Here is a 14557-nt window from a genome sequence, read left to right on the forward strand (position 1 = left end):
ATTGGTCTCAAATGGTCATGGATCTATGACCAATTCTTCCAGGGTCACTGACAAAAGGTTACTAGTAGACATATTTCTTGCAGTGGTCGGTGAGCCAGTCTTCTGGCATCACTGTCCCGTTGTACTTGGGGGTGTCGCGGGGGAGCATGAATCCTTTGGGGAAGGGCTCCTCCCGGATGCGTGGGCCGAAGCACGCCGGCCCGATAGCGCCGCTCTCCTCCACCTCCAGGGAGCGAGTGAGCCGAACGAGGCGGTGGCGAGCGTCGGCGTCGTCGATGGCGCGCGGGCCGAGTCAACTAGCAGCCAGGCCACCGGGGGGGGTGGGTCGGTTGGAGCTGGACGCCGTCCATGCTGGCCGGGTCCGTGCTAGATCTCTAGGACGGCTCATCACCCAATCCGCCGGCGGCTGTAGCGAACGGGTTGCGCCGAGCCCGGGCTCGGCCGGAGTGCACCTCGCCGGGTGGCGAGGAAGCGGTGTGTAGAAGTTCGCAGGTCCCGCCAAGCCGGGCGGAGCCAGATCCCGCCGGCTCGGCGAGCTGGTTGAGGCGGTCCTGCTGGGTGTTGGCGGCGTGGAGGAGTTCGCGCATCCGCGTGATGCGCTCTTTCAGCTCCTCACCCGCGAGCTGGTCCAGGCCGGCTACGGCTGCCTGGGCAGCACACATGTTCTTCGCTGGGGTCTCATAGACGGTTGGGACAGCGCCGAGGGCCCGGCCGATCACTCCTCCCCAGGCACGCACATCGGCGACCCGGCTTGGCTTGGCCGCGGCGGGCGTGAATCCGTAGGCGGCATCGCGCTCCAGCTGAGCGGCGTCCAGGCGACGCTGAGTGCCGGCGAGCGTCTCGGACAGGTCTAGCATCTGCTGGCGCCTTTCCTCGAGCTGGGTTCGGGCCTCAGCGACATTGGTGGCGTCGACGTCGGTGCCGATGGGGATGCGGAGGCTCTGCATCGCGGCGCGCAACGGATCAGACGGCTCGATCCGATCCACTGCGGCCCTGGCTTCGGCAGCCTTCCTCGTCTTGCTCGACGAGGAGGAGGCGCCGTCGCCGGTGACGAAGACCTCCACATGGACGTCCATTGCCCTGGCAGAAACGCCGCCACCGAGGGAGAGGGGAGAGTTGGAGTAGCTGAGCACCTCGCCAGGGTACTCGTCAGTCGCGAACGCATCGGAGATGCGCAGCGCGGCGAAGGAGGCGGCAAGCGCGTCGACGACGTTGTCCGCCAGCGCGACGGACTCGTCGGTGTAGGAGAAGGGCCCCGTCTGAAGCATGCTCCCGGCCAGCTCCTCGAGCTGCCCCACGGTGGGCGCCAACTATCGTGGTGGGTGCATGGTAGATGCCAAGGGATGGCTAAAGAGAGGAGGAGGCTCGAGGGAGCTGGTGGACTCCAGACACGAGGTTGGCATGAGCAGGCGCGGGACGCCGGACATACCCAGGTTCGGGGCTCTTCGGAGAGATAATACCCCTAGTCCTGCCGAGTGTAGTTGGATGATTGATAGTACAATGTTGCTCCTGGAGCTGTATGGAGGAGGAAGGAAGCTGGCCAAGGCTTGGGCTGCTCCTTCTCTCCGGTGTTGCTGTTTTGTGGCTAGTCCTATGCTTACTTGCTTTTATCTCGTATGTGTTTTCTGCTTGCCCTCTCGCTCACTCTCCTCTGTATGATCGCGGGCTCCCGGGGGGTTTTATAGTCCAACCCCCCGGGGGTACAATGGTACTATTACAAGTCGGTGGGTCCGTATTGTCGGTGTCCGGGGACCCGGGCTGGGTCCCACTGAGGGCTTGTGGTTCACCGGGTTCCCCTAGGTGCGGGCCCCTCATGCCTAGGGGGACTGTGCGCCGTCTTGTCGATCGTCAGGGCGTGGCCGAGTCGAGTCACGTACAGTGCTCTCCGTCAGGTTGCCGCTTGCTGTCGTTAGCGGTGAGGGCGGGGGCACTGTAGCCACGCCGGCCCTAGTCAGCGGGTAGGTGAGGGGCACTGTTGCCACGTTCCTGCTGACCAGAGGCATGGGGAGGGCACTGTTGCCTCAGTCATCGTTGATTGAAGACTCGTCCCCATCATACTGCCTGGATGGGACGGGAGTTGACCCGCGGCTGGATTGCGTAGCACGCCACGGGTGGCGCTGGCTTGTCGAGGAGGCTTTGGTCGTGCCGGGTTCCGCTGTCTTGCGCTAGTTGTTGGGGCTGAGTCGACGTGTCTTGCCGGGTCGGCTAGTCTGGCCGGCTTGTGGGGCTTGGCCGGGTCGAGCGACCCGGCCAAGCGTGTGCCAGTATTGAGGGGCGGTGCCAGCCCCGTTGTTTTTTGAAGAGGATCCGGGTTCCGTTGCCTGCCCGAGGTCCATCCCCCCGACACCCTCCGTTACTTCTTTCCGGTAGACCCCGAGACCGCGATTGAACCACTGATCGACTACTTCACCTTCGAGGGTCTGTTTATGTCTGTAGAGCAACCAGGCAAGCAAACCCCCTTTGATTAACCAGACATCGCCCATTCTCTTCTCCCTTATTCTTGCATTAGGTTTCCTACTGTTGTTGATTCCATAGCTCCTATTCTGATGCATAGCCTGTCATTGTTGCTACAATTGTTGATACCCTTTACCTGCTATCCTAATGCTTAGTATAGGATGCTAGTACTTCATCAGTGGCCCTACATTCTTGTCTGTCTGCCATGCTATACTACTGGGCCGCGATCACTTTGGGAGGTGATCACGGATATATATGCTACCTCTTGAGCATGCATTGGTTTTCCCTTGAAGAGGAAAGGGTGATGTAGCAAAGTAGCGTAAGTATTTCCCTCAATTTTGATAACCAAGGTATCAATCCAGTAGGAGACTACATGCAAGTCGCCTCGCACCTACACAAACAAATAAGAACCTTGCAACCAACGCGATAAAGGGGTTGTCAATCCCTTCACGACCACTTGCAAAAGTGAGATCTGATAGAGATAATAAGATAAATATTTTTGGTATTTTTATGATATAGATTGAAAGTAAAGATTGCAAAGTAAAATAGATTGGAAACGTATATGATGGAAAATAGACCCGGGGGGGCATGGGTTTCACTAGTGGCTTCTCTCAAAATAGCATAAGTAGTTTTGAGAACCAAGGTATCAATCCAGTAGGAGACAACGCACAAGTCACCTAGTACATGCACAAACAATCAAGAACCTTGCAACCAATGCGATAAAGGGGTTGTCAATCCCTTCACGGTCACTCACAAAAGTGAGATCTAATAAAGATAGTAAAGTAAATATTTTTGGTATTTTTGTTGTATAGATTAGAAAGTAAATATTGCAAAATAGTAAACGAGATGTGATGTAAATAAAAAGAGATGCAATATAATAAGAAAGAGCCCCGGGGGGCATAGGTTACACTAGTGGCTTCTCTCAAGATAGCATGAATTACGGTGGGTGAACAAATTACTGTCGAGCAATTGATAGAAAAGCGCATAGTTATGAAGATATCTAAGGCAATGATCATGAATATAGGCATCACGTCCGTGTCTAGTAGATCAAAATGATTCTGCATCTACTACTATTACTCCACACATCGACCGCTAACCAGCATGCATCTAGAGTATTAAGTTCATAAGAACAGAGTAACGCATTAAGCAAGATGACATGATGTAGAGGGATAAACTCAATCAATATGGTATAAACCCCATCTTTTTATCCTCGATGGCAACAATACAATACGTGCCTTGCTGCCCCTACTGTCACTGGGAAAGGACACCGCAAGATTGAAGCCAAAGCTAAGCACTTCACCCATTGCAAGAAAGATCAATCTAGTAAGCCAAACTAAACCGATAATTTGAAGAGACTTGCAAAAATATCAAATCATGCATATAAGAATTCAGAGAAGAACCAAATAATATTCATAGATAATCTTGTTCATAATGTTGGGGAATGAAGCAGAAATTCAAAATTTTCTACGCATCACCAAGATCAATCTATGGAGTAATCTAGCAACGAGGGGAAGGAGAGTGCATCTACATACCCTTGTAGATCGCTAAGCGGAAGCGTTCAAGTGAGCGGGGTTGATGGAGCCGTACTCGTCGTGATCCAAATCACCGATGATCCTAGTGCCGAACGGACGGCACCTCCGTGTTCAACACACGTACAGCCCGGTGACGTCTCCTACGCCTTGATCCAGCAAGGGGAGAAGGAGAGGTTGGGGAAGACTCCATCCAGCAGCAGCACGACGGCGTGGTGGTGGTGGAGGAGCGCGGGACTCCAGCAGGGCTTCGCCAAGCACTACGAGAGACGAGGGGGGAGAGGGGTAGGGCTGCGCCAACAGGGAGAGCAAATCACATGTGCTGGGCAGCCCCAAACCTCAAGTATATATAGGGGAAGGGGAGGGGCTGCGCCCCCACCTAGGGTTCCCTCCCTAGGGGTGGCGGCTGCCCCCAGATCCCATCTGGGAGGCGGCCAAGGGAGAGAGAGAGGGGGGCGCACCTAGGGTGGGCCTTAGGGCCCATCTGCGCCTAGGGTTTGCCCCCTCTCCTCTTGAGGACGCCTTGGGCCTTGGTGGGAGGCGCCCCAGCCCACATAGGGGCTGGTCCCTTCACACTATTGGCCCATGTAGGCCTCCGGGGCTGGTGGCCCCACCTGGTGGACCCCCGGACCCCTCCGGTGGTCCCGGTACACTACCGGTGATGCCCGGAACACTTCCGGTGGCCAAAACCATACTTCCTATATATCAATCTTTACCTCCGGACCATTCCGGTACTCCTCGTGACATCCGGGATCTCATCCGGGACTCCGAACAACATTCGGTAACCACGTACATACTTTCCCTATAACCCTAGCGTCATCGAACCTTAAGTGTGTAGACCCTACGGGTTCGGGAAACATGCAGACATGACCGAGACACCTCTCCGGTCAATAACCAACAGCGGGATCTAGATACCCATGTTGGCTCCCACATGCTCCATGATGATCTCATCGGATGAACCACGATGTCAAGGAATTAATCAATCCCGTATACAATTCCCTTTGTCTAGCGGTACGATACTTGCCCGAGATTCGATTGTCGGTATCCCGATACCTTGTTCAATCTCGTTACCGGCAAGTCTCTTTACTCGTTCCGTAACACATCATCCCGTGATCAACTCCTTGATCACATTGTGCACATTATGATGATGTCCTACCGAGTGGGCCCAGAGATACCTCTCCGTTTACATGGAGTGACAAATCCCAGTCTCGATTCATGCCAACCCAACACACTTTTGGAGATACCTGTAGTGTACCTTTATAGCCACCCAGTTACGTTGTGACGTTTGGCACACCCAAAGCACTCCTACGGTATCCGGGAGTTGCACAATCTCATGGTCTAAGGAAATGATACTTGACATTAGAAAAGCTTTAGCATACGAACTACATGATCTTGTGCTAGGCTTAGGATTGGGTCTTGTCCATCACATCATTCTCCTAATGATGTGATCCCGTTATCAACGACATCCAATGTCCATGGTCAGGAAATCGTAACCATCTATTGATCAACGAGCTAGTCAACTAGAGGCTTACTAGGGATATGGCGTTGTCTATGTATCCACACATGTATCTGAGTTTCCTATCAATACAATTCTAGCATGGATAATAAACGATTATCATGAACAAGGAAATATAATAATAACCAATTTATTATTGCCTCTAGGGCATACTTCCAACAGTCTCCCACTTGCACTAGAGTCAATAATCCAGTTCACATCGATACGTGATTAACACTCAAGGTCACATCCCCATGTGACTAACACCCAAAGAGTTCTGGGTTTGATCATGTTATGCTTGTGAGAGAGGTTTCAGTCAACGGGTCTGCAACATTCAGATCCGTATGTACTTCGCAAATTTCTATGTCATCTTGTAGGTGCAACTACTACGCTACATTTGGAGCCATTTCAAATAACTGTTCTACTTGGAGCTATTCTAAATTGTTGCTCCATTATACGTATCCGGTATCTCTACTCAGAGCTATCCGGATAGGTGTTAAGCTTGTATTGACGTAACTCTTTACGTCGAACTCTTTATCACCTCCATAACCGAGAAACATATCCTTATTCCTCTAAGGATAATTTAGACCTATATTTGGTGATCTACTCCTAGATCACCTTTGTACCCTCTTGCCAAATATGTGGCAAGGCACACATCAGGTGTGGTACTCAGCATGGCATACCGTATGGAGCCTATGACAAAAGCATAGGGGACGACCTTCGTCCTTCCTCTTTATTTTGCCGTGGTCGAGCTTTAAGTCTTAACTTCATACCTTACAACTCAGGCAAGAACTCCTTCTTTGACTGATCCATCTTGAACACCTTCAAGATCATGTCAAGGTATGTGCTCATTTGAAAGTACCATTAAGTGTTTTGATCTATCCTTATAGATCTTGATGCTCAATGTTCAAGTAGCTTAGTCCAGGCTTTCCATTGAAAAACACTTTCCAAATAACCCTATATGCTTTCCAGAAATTCTACGTCATTTGTGATCAACAATATGTCAACAACATATATTCATCAGAAATTCTATAGTGCTCCCACTCACTTCTTTGGAAATACAAGTTTCTCATAAACTTTGTATACACCCAAAATCTTTGATCATCTCATCAAAGCATACATTCCAACTCCGAGATGCTTACTCCAGTCCTTAGAAGGATTGCTGGAGCTTTGCATACTTGTTAGCATCTTTCAGGATTGACAAAACCTTCCGGTTGTATCACATACAACCTTTCCTCAAGAAAATCGTCGAGGAAACAATGTTTTGACATCCTATCTGCAAGATTTCATAAATAATGCAGTAATCGCTAATATAATTCCAACAGACTCTTAGCATCGCTACGAGTGAGAAAGTCTCATTGTAGTCAACTCCTTGAACTTGTCGGAAAACATCTTAACGACAAGTCGAGCTTTCTTAATGGTGATACTTAGCATCATTGTCCGTCTTCCTTTTAAAATCCATATGTACCTAACAGCCTTACGACCATCAAGTAGTTCTTCCAAAGTCTACACTTTGTTTTCATATATGGATCCTCTCTCGGATTATATGGCCTCGAGCCATTTTGGAATCCAGGCCCACCATCGCTTCTCCATATCTTGTAGGTTCATTGTTGTCTAGCAACATGACTTCCAAGACAGGATTACATACCACTCTGAAGTAGTACGCATCCTTTTCATCCCACGAGGTTTGGTAGTGAATTGATCTGAAGTTTCATGATCACTATCATAAGCTTCCACTTCAATTGGTGTAGGTGCCATAGGAACAACTCCCTGTGCCCTGCCACACACTAGTTGAAGAGATGGTTCAATAACCTCATCAAGTCTCCACCATCCTCCCACTCAATTCTTTCGAGAGAAACTTTTTCCTCGAGAAAGGACCCGATTCTAGAAACAATCCCTTATTGCTTTCGGATCTGAGACAGGAGGTATACCCAACTGTTTTGGGTGTCCTATGAAGATGCATTTATCCGCTTTGGGTTCGAGCTTATTAGCCTGAAACTTTTTCACATAAGCGTTGCAGCCCCAAACCTTTAAGAAATGACAGCTTAGGTTTCTCTAAACCATAGTTCATATGGTGTCATCTCACCGGAATTACGTGGTGCCCTATTTAAAGTGAATGTGGTTGTCTCTAATGCCTAACCCATAAACTATCGTGGTAATTCGATAAGAGACATCATGGTATGCATCATATCCAATAGGGTGCAGTTATGATGTTCGGACACACCATCACACTATGGTGTTCCAGGCTGTATTAGTTGTGAAACAATTTCCACAATGTCTTAATTCTGTGCCAAACTCGTAATTCAGATATTCATCTCTATGATCATATCATAGATATTTTATCCTCTTGTCACGACGATCTCTCACCTTCACCCTGAAATTACTTGAACCTTTCAATAATTCAGACTCGTGATTCATCAAGTAAATGTACTCAACATCTACTCAAATCATCTTTGAAGTAAGAACATAACGATATCCACTACATGCCTCAGCACTCATTGGACTGCACACATCAAAATGTATTACTTCCAACAAGTTGCTTTCTAGTTCCATTTTACTGAAAACGAGGCTTTCAGTCATCTTGCCCATGTGGTATGATTTGCATGTCTCAAGTGATTCAAAATCAAGTGAGTCCAAATGGTCCATTTGCATGGAGTTTCTTCATGCATATACACCAATAGACATGGTTCGCATGTCTCAAACTTTTCAAAAACGAGTGAGCCCAAAGATCCATCAACATGGAGCTTCTTCATGCGTTTTATACCGATATGACTTACGTGGCAGTGCCACAAGTAGGTGGTACTATCATTACTATCTTATATCTTTTGGCATGAACATGTGTATCACTACGATCGAGATTCAATAAACCATTCATTTTAGGTGCAAGACCATTGAAGGTATTATTCAAATAAACAGAGTAACCATTATTCTCCTTAAATGAATAACCGTATTGCGATAGACATAATCCAATCATGTCTATGCTCAATGCAAACACCAATCTCGATGGTAGAGGGAGCGTGCGATGCTTGATCACATCAAGCTTGGGAAAAACTTCCAACACATATCGCCAGCTCACCTTTAGCTAGTCTCCGTTTACTCCGCAGCCTTTTATTTCGAGTTTACTAACACTTAGAAACCGAACCGGTATCCAATACCATGGTGCTACTAGGAGTACTAGTAAAGTACACATTAACACAATGTATATCCAATATACTTCTATCGACCTTGCCAGCCTTCTCATCTACCAAGTATCTAGGGTAATTCTGCTCCAGTGGCTGTTCCCCTTATTACAGAAGCACTTAGTCTCGGGTTTGGGTTCAACCTTGGGTTTCCTCACTAGAGCAGCAGCTGATTTGCCATTTCATGAAGTATCCCTTCTTGCCCTTGCCCTTCTTGAAACTAGTGGTTTCACCAACCATCAACAATTGATGCTCCTTCTTGATTTCTACTTTTGTGGTGTCAAACATCGCGAATATCTCAAGGATCATCATACATGTCCCCGATATATTATAGTTCATCACGAAGCTCTAGCAGCTTGGTGGTAATGACTTCGGAGAAACATCACTATCTCATCTGGAAGATCAACTCCCACTCGATTCAAATGATTGTTGTACTCAGACAATCTGAGCACAAGCTCAACAATTGAGCTTTTCTCCCTTAGTTTGCAGGCTAAGAAAATCGTCGGAGGTCTTATACCTCTTGACGTGGGCACGAGCCTGAAATCCCAATTTCAGCCCTCGAAACATCTCATATGTTTTGCAACATTTCAAAACGTCTTTGGTGCCTCAACTCTAAACCGTTTAACTGAACTATCACGTAGTTATCAAAATTTGTATGTCAGATGTTCGCAACATCCACAGACGACGTTCGAGGTTCAGCACACTGAGCGGTGCATTAAGGACATAAGCCTTCTATGAAGCAATGAGGACAATCCTTAGTTTACGGACCTAGTCCGCATAATTGCTACTATCAACTTTCAACTAAATTTTCTCTAGGAACATATCTAAACAGTAGAACTGAAGCGCGAGCTACGACATAATTTGAGAAGACCTTTTGACTATGTTCAGGATAATTAAGTTCATCTTATGAACTCCCACTCAGATAGACATCCCTCTAGTCATCTAAGTGATTACATGATCCGAGTCAACTAGGCCGTGTCCGATCATCACGTGAGACGGACTAGTCATCATCGGTGAACATCTTCATGTTGATCGTATCTTCTATACGACTCATGTTCGACCTTTCGGTCTTCCGTGTTCCGAGGCCATGTCTGTACATGCTAGGCTCATCAAGTCAACCTAAGTGTTTCGCATGTGTCCCGAGGCCATGTCTGTACATGCTAGGCTCGTCGACACCCGTTGTATTCGAACGTTAGAATCTATCACACCTGATCATCACGTGGTGCTTCAAAACAACGAACCTTCGCAACGGTGCACAGTTAGGGGGAACACTTTTCTTGAAATTTTAGAGAGGGATCATCTTATTTAAGCTACCGTCGTTCTAAGTAAATAAGATGTAAAACATGATAAACATCACATGCAATCAAATAGTGACATGATATGGTCAATATCATTTTGCTCTCTTGATCTCCATCTTCGGGGCTCCATGATCATCGTTGTCACCGGCATGACACCATGATCTCCATCATCATGATCTCCATCATCGTGTCTTCTTGAAGTTGTCTCGTCATCTATTACTTCTACTACTATGGCTCGTCATCTATTACTTCTACTACTATGGCTAACGCTTTAGCAATAAAGTAAAGTAATTACATGACGTTTATGTTGACACGCAGGTCATAAATAAATTAAGACAACTCCTATGGCTCCTGCCGGTTGTCATACTCATCGACATGCAAGTCGTGATTCCTATTACAAGAACATGATCAATCTCATACATCACATATATCATTCATCACATCCTTTTTGGCCATATCACATCACAAGGCATATGCTGCAAAAACAAGTTAGACGTCCTCTAATTGTTGTTGCAAGTTTTTACGTGGCTGCTATAGGTTTCTAGCAAGAACGTTTCTTACCTACGCGAAAACCACAACGTGATATGCCAATTTCTATTTACCCTTCATAAGGACCCTTTTCATCGAATCCGATCCGACTAAAGTGGGAGAGACAGACACCCGCTAGCCACCTTATGCAACTAGTGCATGTCAGTCGGTGGAACCAGTCTCACGTAAGAGTACGTGTAAGGTCGGTCCGGGCCGCTTCATCCCACGATGCCGCCGAATCAAGATAAGACTAGTAACGGCAAGCAAATTGACAAAATCGACGCCCACAACAACTTGTGTTCTACTCGTGCATAGAAACTACGCATAGACCTAGCTCATGATGCCACTGTTGGGGAACGTAGCAGAAATTCAAAATTTTCTACGCATCACCAAGATCAATCTATGGAGTAATCTAGCAACGAGGGGAAGGAGAGTGCATCTACATACCCTTGTAGATCGCTAAGCGGAAGCGTTCAAGTGAACGGGGTTGATGGAGTCGTACTCGTCGTGATCCAAATCACCGATGATCCTAGTGCCGAACGGACGGCACCTCCGTGTTCAACACACGTACAGCCTGGTGACGTCTCCTATGCCTTGATCTAGCAAGGGGAGAAGGAGAGGTTGGGGAAGACTCCATCCAGCAACAGCACGACGGCATGGTGGTGGTGGAGGAGCGCGGGACTCCAGCAGGGCTTCACCAAGCACTACGAGAGACGAGGAGGGAGAGGGTTAGGGCTGCACCAACAGGGAGAGCAAATCCCATCTGGGAGGCGGCCAAGGGAGAGAGAGGGGGGCGCACCTAGGGTGGGCCTTAGGGCCCATCTGCGCCTAGGGTTTGCCCCCTCTCCTCTTGAGGACGCCTTGGGCCTTGGTGGGAGGCGCCCCAGCCCACATAGGGGCTGGTCCCTTACCACATAGGGGCTGGTCCCTTCCCACTATTGGCTCATGTAGGCCTCCGGGGCTGGTGGCCCCACCTAGTGGACCCCCGGACCCCTCCGGTGGTCCCGGTACACTACCGGTGATGCCCGGAACACTTCCGGTGGCCAAAACCATACTTCCTATATATCAATCTTTACCTCCGGACCATTCCGGTACTCCTCGTGACGTCCGGGATCTCATCCGGGACTCCTAACAACATTCAGTAACCGCGTACATACTTTCCCTATAACCCTAGCGTCATCGAACCTTAAGTGTGTAGACCCTACGGGTTCGGGAAACATGCAGACATGACCAAGACACCTCTCTGGTCAATAACCAACAACGGGATCTGGATACCCATGTTGGCTCCCACATGCTCCACGATGATCTCATCGGATGAACCACGATGTCAAGGACTTAATCAATCCCGTATACAATTCCCTTTGTCTAGCGGTACGATACTTGCCCGAGATTTGATCGTCGGTATCCCGATACCTTGTTCAATCTCGTTACCGGCAAGTCTCTTTACTCATTCCGTAACACATCATCCCGTGATCAACTCCTTGATCACATTGTGCACATTATGATGATGTCCTACCGAGTGGGCCCAGAGATACCTCTCCGTTTACACAGAGTGACAAATCCTAGTCTCGATTCATGCCAACCCAACAGACACTTTCGGAGATACCTATTAGTGTACCTTTATAGCCACCCAGTTACGTTGTGACGTTTGGCACCCAACCCAAAGCACTCCTACGGTATCCGGGAGTTGCACAATCTCATGGTCTAAGGAAATGATACTTGACATTAGAAAAGCTTTAGCATACGAACTACATGATCTTGTGCTAGGCTTAGGATTGGGTCTTGTCCATCACATCATTCTCCTAATAATGTGATCCCGTTATCAACGACATCCAATGTCCATGGTCAGGAAACCGTAACCATCTATTGATCAACGAGCTAGTCAACTAGAGGCTTACTAGGGACATGGTGTTGTCTATGTATCCACACATGTATCTGAGTTTCCTATCAATACAATTCTAGCATGGATAATAAACGATTATCATGAACAAGGAAATATAATAATAACCAATTTATTATTGCCTCTAGGGCATATTTCCAACACCCCACAATTCATCGGATCTCGGCAAACACACCGCAAAAGAGTATTACATCAAATAGATCTCCAAGAACATCGAGGAGAACTTTGTATTGAGAATCAAAGAGATAGAAGAAGCCATCTGGCTAATAACTATGGACCCGAAGGTCTGTGGTAAACTACTCACGCTTCATCGGAGAGGCAATGGTGTTGATGTAGAAGCCCTCCGTGACCGGTTCTGAAGGAAATATGCCCTAGAGGCAATAATAAAGTTGTTATTTATATTTACTTATATCATGATAAATGTTTATTATTGATGCTAGAATTGTATTAACCAGAAACTTAGTACATGTGTGAATACATAGACAAAAAGAGTGTCACTAGTTTGCCTCTGCTTAACTAGCTCATTGAATCAATGATGGTTATGTTTCCTAACCATAGACATGAGATGTCATTTGATTAATGGGATCACATCATTAGGGAATGATGTGATTGACTTTACCCATCCGTTAGCTTAGAACGATGATCGTTTAGTTTGTTGCTATTGCTTTCTCCATAACTATACATGTTCCTATGACTATGAGATCATGCAACTCCCGAATACCAGAGGAACACTTCGTGTGCTACCAAACGTCACAACGTAACTGGGTGATTATAAAGGTGCTCTACAGGTGTCTCCAATGGTGTTTGTTGAGTTGGCATGGATCAAGATTAGGGTTTGTCACTCCGATTGTCAGAGAGGTATCTCTGGGCCCTCTCGGTAATGTACATCACTATAAGCCTTGCAAGCAATGTAGCTAATGAGTTAGTTACGGGATGTAGCATTACGGAACGAGTAAAGAGACTTGCTGGTAACGAGATTGAACTAGGTATTGAGATACCGACGATCGAATCTCGGGCAAGTAACATACCGATGACAAAGGGAACAACGTATGTGTTATGCGGTTTGACCGATAAAGATTTTCGTAGAATATGTAGGAGCCAATATGAACATCCAGATTCCGCTATTGGTTATTGACCGGAGACGTGTCTCGGTCATGTCTACATAGTTCTCGAACCCGTAGGGTCCGCACGCTTAATGTTCGGTGACGATCTGTATTATGAGTTTATGTGATTTGATATACCGAAGGTAGTTTGGAGTCCCGGATGAGATCGGGGACATGACGATGAGTCTCGAAATGGTCGAGACATAAAGATCGATATATTGGACGAATATATTTGGACATCGAAAATGTTCCGAATGATTTGGGTATTTTTCGGAGTACGGGAGAGTTACAGGAATACGAGGAAGAAGTATTGGGCCTCATGGGCCAAGTGGTGGAAGAGAGGAGGCAGGGTGCGCGGCCCCCTAGCCCAAACCGAATTGGACTAGGGGGCCGGCCCCCCTTTCCTCCTTTCATCCCTCTCCTTCCTTCTCCCCTTCCCCCTTCCTTTCCTCCTCCTAGTAGGAGTAGGAAAGGGGAGTCCTACTCCTACTAGGAGGAAGACTCCTCCTCCTGGCGCGCCCTACAGGGGCCGGCCTCCCCCTTGCTCCTTTATATACGGGGGCAGGGGGCACCCTAGGACACACAAGTTGATCATTGATCCCTTAGCCGTGTGCGGTGCCCCCCTCCACCATAATCCACCTCGATCATATCGGAGCGGTGCTTAGGCGCCTGAGTCAGTAGCAACATCATCACCGTCATCATGTCGTTATGCTGACGGAACTCTCCCGTGAAGCTCTGCTGGATCGGAGTTCGTGGGACGTCATCGAGCTGAACGTGTGCTGAACTCAGAAGTGCCATGCGCTCGGTACTTGGATCGGTCAGATCGTGAAGACGTCCGACTACATCAACCGCGTTCTCATAACGCTTCCGCTTATGGTCTATGAGGGTACATGGACGACACTCTCCCCTCTCATTGCTATGCATCACCATTATCTTGCGTGTGCGTAGGAAATTTTTGAAATTACTGCATTCCCCAACAGGTTCCCCCTCCGGCAGATTGCCGGAAAAGGCCCCAAGATGGGATCTCCTGGGTACAAAAGGTTGCGATGGTGGAAACGTTGTTTCGTGGCT

This window comes from Triticum urartu, chromosome 2 (assembly GCF_003073215.2).
Source record: "Triticum urartu cultivar G1812 chromosome 2, Tu2.1, whole genome shotgun sequence".
NCBI classification, from domain to species: domain Eukaryota; kingdom Viridiplantae; phylum Streptophyta; class Magnoliopsida; order Poales; family Poaceae; genus Triticum; species Triticum urartu.